We start from the raw sequence: 7,184 nt of genomic DNA, 5'->3' as shown, positions 1-7,184 counted from the left end.
GCTGTCACTGCAGCCCACGGGGCTGGTGCTGCCCATGTGCGTGTCCGTGTCATCTCCCCACTCGCTCCTGCCAAGGCCACAGTCCTTCCTCTGCGCTGCTAGCGAGGAGACAGTTACCCTTTTCTCTCCCCTCCCTAAGCGGTGCACTTCCTCCCCCTGGCAGGGAAATGCTGGTGGGACCCCCGGGGCTTGTGGGGCTGACAAAGCTCAGCTGTGCTGCCCTTCAAAACGGTTCTCCTCTGCAGGAAGCACCCAAATGACGGCTGCCTTTTCCCTGCCCTCGGTTCAGGGCAGCCTCCTGGACCGGCTTGCATCTGCCTGCCTGCCCAGCCATGCCTGGGCCGTCGGTGGAGCAGCCTTCCTCCCTGCTATCTCTGCCCCGCTGCCTCCCCAGCCTAATCTCAGGGCCGAGGTCCCCCTCCTGGACTCCCGCTCACACAATGGGTTCATCCCGTCCCTCGGGCATCACGTGAGGCTGTGCAAACAGCCCGCACACCAGGCACCTCACTCAGGCATCGCTGAGCTGCCAACGCCAGCTCCACCCCATGTCCTCTTCAAAAGCCCAGAACCCCTAGAGCTTCCTCCAGGACCTAGTTCATCCCAAGCCACACCACCCCAAAAGAGGTCCTCGGGGAGCCCATCTGTTCTTGGGTGTAAAGGCTGGGCGCGTTTTAACGAGGAGAGGCACAGCTTGGACGACAGGGAAGAGTTGGGCTCTTCACCAGCTGGTCTTGGTGCTTCATGTCCCTTGGTTTGTGTAGCTCTGGTTGCGGGCAGCATCTGGTTTCCTCTCTCCAGCCTACCCTTGGGGACCGGCCCGGACCCCACCACAACCCCGTCATGCTGCGAGGGACATGAAATAACTCCCGACGTCAGACATGGCAAGGGATTCCTTCCCTGCACACCACCACCTGCGGGGAACCTCATGGTGGTCACTTGTTTCTGCTGCGGCGTTTGGCAAGGAGAGGGCAGGAGGGTTTGTGGAGATACCATGTATGGGATTCTTGTGCAATTTGGGGAGAAAACTAAACATGGACCTTTCAAGAAGAGAAAACGTGCCCAGCTCCCTCTCCTGCTGCCCGCCCTGCCATGGCAGTCTGGGAGCAAGCATCACAGCACACATCAGGGCACACTTTTGCTGCCCTGCGTCCTACCACCCGCAGAAGCATATACCCCAGAGCAGTTTTGCCCACTTCTCTTGTCTCACAGCTGGGCCCAGGAGCACAGGGGGAAGCTGGGCGCAGAGGGTTTGACAGGAGGAACGGGCTCCCTGGAAGCTGTGGACTGGCTGCTTGTGAGTCCTCCCAGCCTCAGCTAGGAGCCACCACCCCAGCTGACATGGAACCCCAGCCATCAGCGCTCACAGGAGTCACTCTCACTGGACACAGAAAGGCTACAGCGCAAGGCAGAGACAGCTAAACCATCCCCTGGTGAGCTTTTTTTCCCCCTCAGGCAATCTTCATATCTCCAAAGACAGCTCCACTCTCCCTATCACCCTGGCCAGCCCTGGATCTTTTTCCCGGCAGGCTGGTGTTCATATCCACAGCTGCTGAGCTCCCCTTCTCATCCTTCATCCTTTTAACTTCTTTGGTTGCAAATGCAAAGCGGTGCTCACAGGGCAGTGAGACACTGGTAAATGCCGGAGTCAGCAGGGTCAGTGATTAACATAGGAGCTGGAAAACACACAAAGAGACAGCCTGGGCAGTTCTGTTATGCAGATGACTGCACACACCGGCTTCCAGCATATAAACAAGTAGTTAGCATTTTTCTGTTCCTTGCAGGAGTTTGGTGGGGGACCAGAGAGCTCCCTGATTTAGTGCAGGATGCTTCAGCATGACTGTAGGCTGTGGAGACCTTTGCAATTTAGCTCTGGCTGCCAGAAGCTTTTCTGCCTGTTGTGCTTTAACCTGCCTGCTGCAGCCCAGCCACTCTCAGAAGAGTCCCAGAGCAAAGGCGCAGAGATGGCCAGCTGTGCGTGGGTCTCAGGGCACTGTGCTTCCAGCTGCACTGGAAGGCAGGTTTTACTGCTCCATGTTTGGGCACAGAGTCTTCTCCCAGGTCAAGGGTAATCTCCATGTTGCAGCAGACAACATTCTCATTGTTTTGAACCTGATGAAGAAGAGTGTCCCAAGGACCTGGTGCTGGGTTCTTGTGCAATCCCAACTGTGCCACGCATGGGAACAAGTTTCAAACACTCAGTTATCCCCCCTCCCCCCCCCAATCAGGAAAGCTCCCCAGTCCCACCTCCACTTCCACCTAGGGGACCTTCAGGAGTGGAGGGAGTCAGAGCACCCTACCCACCGCAGCGCTGTCCATGGCTGGACCAGAGGAGACCATTCAAACAGGAGGGTATATGGCTGAAATTGATGTGTCCATCCCTTCAAAGCCCTCGTTGGTGCTCCAGCATCTCTCTCCCTCCAGAGAACTGCAGAGTCAGAATCTTCCTTCTGGGAAGGTAGGGAAGATGGGACTGCTGAGGGGCTGGCAAGACTGAGAGCATGAGGGCTTCTGGGAGGGTCCTAAGTGCCTGCTGTCTTGTTTCTCCCCTGCGCCTGGCATTGCTCCACAAGGAAAAGAGCAGAGCTTGCAGCCTGAGAAGGCAACAGAAATGGGGATGCTGCAGCTGCAGTCTGCCCACCAGTTTTAGGGGAAAGGAAGGGCAAATAGTTCCAGTGTAACTATGCCCGATAGGCACCTGGAAAACAGAGTCCACTACAATTTTTGTAGTAACTTGTTCAAACTGAATGACAGAAGTCCTGTTTTGGGGTTCACATTGCCTGGTACTTCTCATTCCAGCCCTGGAACCACCGCTGAACCCACTGCCTTGTGCCTGTGCTGGAGCCCATAAAGGGATGCTCAGATAGACAGACTACTGGGCTCTGCGGAGAGGTCCCATGAGGCACCCTCATGCCTGTGCATGCCCTGGGACGATGCTGGGCATGAGCAGACAGGCGATTACAATTTTGTTCAGTTCTGCTCACATTACATTGAGAGGGAGAGTGACCAACTATAGGGAGTTTTCAGCCAGGAGCAACGGCGCTGGGGTGATTGAATCATAGGAGACGATGTGAGGAGCAACATCTATTTAGTGGTGCTGAAGTGAGAACTGGCGGGCAGGGACAGCTGAGTGCATCAACCTCAGCGAGTGAGAGCAGTTAACAGGGGTGACTTCAGCTGTGTGACCGAGGACAGAGGGATGGCACAGAGGGCAGAAGAATGTGGCCTGAACTTAAGGACAGCTGAGCAGCAAGGCCCAGCCACCAGTTTCATCTCCCCAGGGGAAGCGAGGAGCTGGCCTGGGAGCTAGGTCCTATCTTAGACAAGAGATCAAAGGCCTCTAAGGCTCTCCCACACCCTGTCACCCTCTTCCTCTGCAGTGACTCAGAGCTCGGGGTTGTTCCCCTGCCTCCAGCACCCCTCAGTGTTGCCTCCTTCCCGTCCCAGAGAGAACACCCGGGACACCCATTGCTGTTCTCCTCTCTCTGACTCCCTCCTTGTGGGACCAGGGGACCTCAGTTCTGTCCCCTGAGAGTCACGCAGAGCGCCTTGTCCCTGTCTTAACAGTGGCTGCCTCCCAGTTCATCTTCTGGGTGATGTTCAGAACTGACCAGTCTAATGCACCAGCAGTGCACAGTAGAGCCAGGTCTGCCTGTCCCCTGCCCTGGGTTAGAGGAGCCCTGAGAGTAGGTCCCATCTTTAATTCTCCTCCACTTGGATCAGGGCCGTTTTCCCTTCTGGCTTCTGTCCAGCTGGGCTCCCTCTTCCTTCCCGCTTACTCCGTGAGATGGGAGGGAAGGTTTGAACTTGGTGCCGGTGCTGTGCCCTTGCTCCCTGAGGCTCCCCGAGGCTCCCAGGCATACGGGAGGGAATTAAGCATGAAACACCAAGCGCAGTACCACAGTGCCAGGCGAGGACCTTGCCTTGGCCACATCCTGGGGTCCTGGCCGTAGGTGGGAGGGGTGGGGGAGAGCCGGGAACTGCAGGAGATTCAAAGTCAAGATCAAAGCGTTTCCCTCTGAAGCCCTAACACTCTCCTTCCCTCCCACTTGCACATAAAAGCACTCTGCCCTCAGCAGGCTCTCTGCTGGGGAGGGTGGGTGGAGGAGGGGGCTGCTTTTCCCCCTCGCTTTTCCTGTGTTACTAATAACTCTTCCCAGAGGTGAAATGGTGAAAATTCCTTCCACCCCTCCTCCCCCATGCCTGCTTTTTGCCCGGATCCAAAAGGGCCTGAAGCCATTTCAATGACAGTGAGTTCATGGAAGACCTGGCCTGCTTTGGGGTGTTACCAGCTGCTGCTGGCACGGGGGAGATGCAGCCAGCAAAGCCTTTGAAGTGTACAGTAGAAAGACACTGTTAGAGGCAAAGTACAAGGAAGGAGGTTTGAAAAGAAAGCAGAGCAGTTTGGCCCACAGGAGGGGGAAAGGCTAATTAAGGCACAGAGCGTAGAGGAGGAACAGGCAGAATCATTAAGATATCACAGCAGGAGCCGATGGTGGGGCTCCATGGAGGTTTAAGCCACAGCAAGCCTGGCCTCTGCTGTTCGCTCCCCCTCGGTTCTCCATTCCCACCCTCTGCTTTGGGGTGGCCCAGCAGTGTGGGGGACTTTGTCAGTCAGTTCAGGTTGCTGATCCAGCTGAAAATGAGTTGTTATAGTTCATACCCTAATACAGGCAGAGCTGAAACCCAGAACGGGTGTCCCCATTACTCCTTCCTTACTAATGAACATGGAGAGGGCCATAGCTTGCAGGTGATCCCAGAGTGAAGCAGCTGCAAGCTCCAGTGAGGACAGGCATATACGAAGAGGCTGGAGACTGGACACCTGGGCAGGAAACCGCAGATTCAATTTTGGAAAGCCCGGGAAGGTGATACTCTTCTGGCAGTGCTTCATTACGCAACATGGCACAAAGCCGGCAGCATTAAGAAAGACCTGGGAAGGGAAACCCGAGGGAAAGCAAACTGCAGGGTCAAGGCTGCAGTTCTGTGTTTCTTTTGGTGGTGATGGCAGCTGCTGCTTGTTTCAGAGAGCGCCCAGGGCCCCTTACCCTGCAAAGGCACTGAAAGATGGGTTTGTCAGGCTGCTCCCTACATCCCAGCTACAGGCCCCGCAGGCAGAGAGGGACGGGAGGGAAGCGTCAGCCCCAGGAGGCAGTGGGGACCACCGGGAGGCAGGGGCTGGGAGGCAGAGGGTGCGGGAGGGTCTGGACAGGGGCTTCCTCCACCAGTCCTAGGCAGGGGGAAAATGCATCTGGCAGCAGGCAGGGGAGGACGGGGGTTGGGAAGTTTCACACCTAGCAAGCAGGAGCAGATGGGGCTGGGGTTAAACACCACAAGAAACTAACTTGCACTGCCACAAGGAGCCCCGGACTTAGCAAGCCATGCCCGGCTCCCCCTTCCCTGGGTCCACTGGGCAGATGGTTTAGTGACGGGTTAGCAATGCGGAGGGGGTTTCTCTTGGGTCTGTAGCTAGTCAGGCAGCTGAGATATGGCCCTGCAGTGTAAACAGAGCCATACAACTCTGCTCAAGTTGTGATTGCCCAGTCCTTTCCCAAGCCCTGCCCCCAGGCACACTCTGAAATGGCCATGGTGTTTGCTGGGGGAGAAACGTGAGAAGTAAGAGCCGGAGTGCTGTAAAAGATGTAAATGTTTCAGTGCTGAGAGCAGCTCTGGAGTGTCTAGGGCACAGTGTCAGTGGGGGGATGGAGAAACACGGAAAAGGCACTTCTCTTTTGTTCGTGATCTTGGCTGCCTTAGGAGGGGTCCCAGGAAGAGCCCTGGAGCTGATTTACTAAAGGGAGCTTACACCATGTGCTTTATCAGGTGGTGGTCGTGGGGTGACAGGGACAGGACAAAGGGCAGGGAGAAGGAGGAGGCAGGAGGAAGGATTTGGGATAGACAGTTGTGGCCATCTCATCTCTGTGTCAGATCCCCTGGCTCCCTTGGTGCTGGGAAGCCATTTCAGCAGCAGGGGAGGGAAGGAGAGGAATATCCCCTCGCCATGAGGTGGGAGAGGGAGCAAAGAAGTCAGTTCAGTCCCAGTAACCACTGACAAGGTGACACACACAATTGCCACAGCTGCAATACTGCACCGTGAGAGGATGTGACTGCCTAGGAGCAACCGTCACCCAGCTCTGATGCAACAGCTGACGAAAAAAACCCCAATCCTTTTAACATAAAAATTAGTCATCACTGAGGTCAGATTTTCAGAGAGCTGATCTCTGCCCTCTGGAGCTTAACCTTTAGGTATGACTGATAGCATTGTGAATTCCAGCAGTAAAAGAGCTGAGAGAAGGGAGATGAGGGCAAGGAGAAAGGGACACTGGACACCATAGGGCAGGGCCATTTGCTGATGTGCCTTTTTTCATCCCTGAGCGTGTATACTTTGATTTCATGTTTTGAAGTGCCTGGACCCATGGGCAGGTAGCAGCAGAGCAATGACCACAGAGACAAGGCTGAGGGAGAAGAAAGAGGGACCTGGGAGGTGGGAACTGGCAGGAGAATGAAGCTACTTGGAATATGGGAAGGGGGACCCATGGGGTACGTGCAGAAGCCCAGAGACTGCAGAAGCAGCAGCATAAGCAGGATGCTTGAGGAAGGAAGGGACTCCAGCTTGTAGGATCCCTCATCTCCTATCATCAGACTCGTCCAGAAGTTTACTTGTACTGAAACATTTCATAACCCTGAGTTCAGCTGACTATCCAAACCTGGGAAAAAAAAATACTTGGTATCAAACTTGAGATCACTGAGAAGCCAGAGAGGGTCGATTCACTGACACGGCCCATTGCTGCTTTCATCAAGTCCCTCCCCACCCTCCGCCCGGGGTTTCGCTCTCCCTCGTTCCCTTTCGTGCAGGAGCAGCGAGCACGCGCTGCCATTTGCCATCTCGCTGGGAATCGCTGCCTTATCCCGAGGTCTCGGCTTGAGAAATCCCCCGCTGACAGTGGCTGCCACAAGCTGGGTCCCCTTTCGAAGCAACCCGAAACTTCACATCCCGCCCCAAAATAACCCAAACGTGCAGGAATGAGCCCTGCTCCCCTTTCCCATGTCCCCTGGGACAAGCGGGCAATGCCGGCTGCCCAGGGGGACCGTCCCTCAGCCTCTGGGGTCCCCAGAGGGAGCAGCCCATGCTTGTCCAGCTCCTTCCTCAGCAGAAGAGGCGGCAGTGCCCCATTTCTCCGGCCCTGCCG

The sequence above is a fragment of the Charadrius vociferus genome, unplaced genomic scaffold (genome assembly GCF_000708025.1).
Source record: "Charadrius vociferus isolate BGI_N301 unplaced genomic scaffold, ASM70802v2 scaffold14, whole genome shotgun sequence".
Taxonomy (NCBI): Eukaryota; Metazoa; Chordata; class Aves; order Charadriiformes; family Charadriidae; genus Charadrius; species Charadrius vociferus.
Note: the sequence above shows the minus strand (reverse complement) of the source record.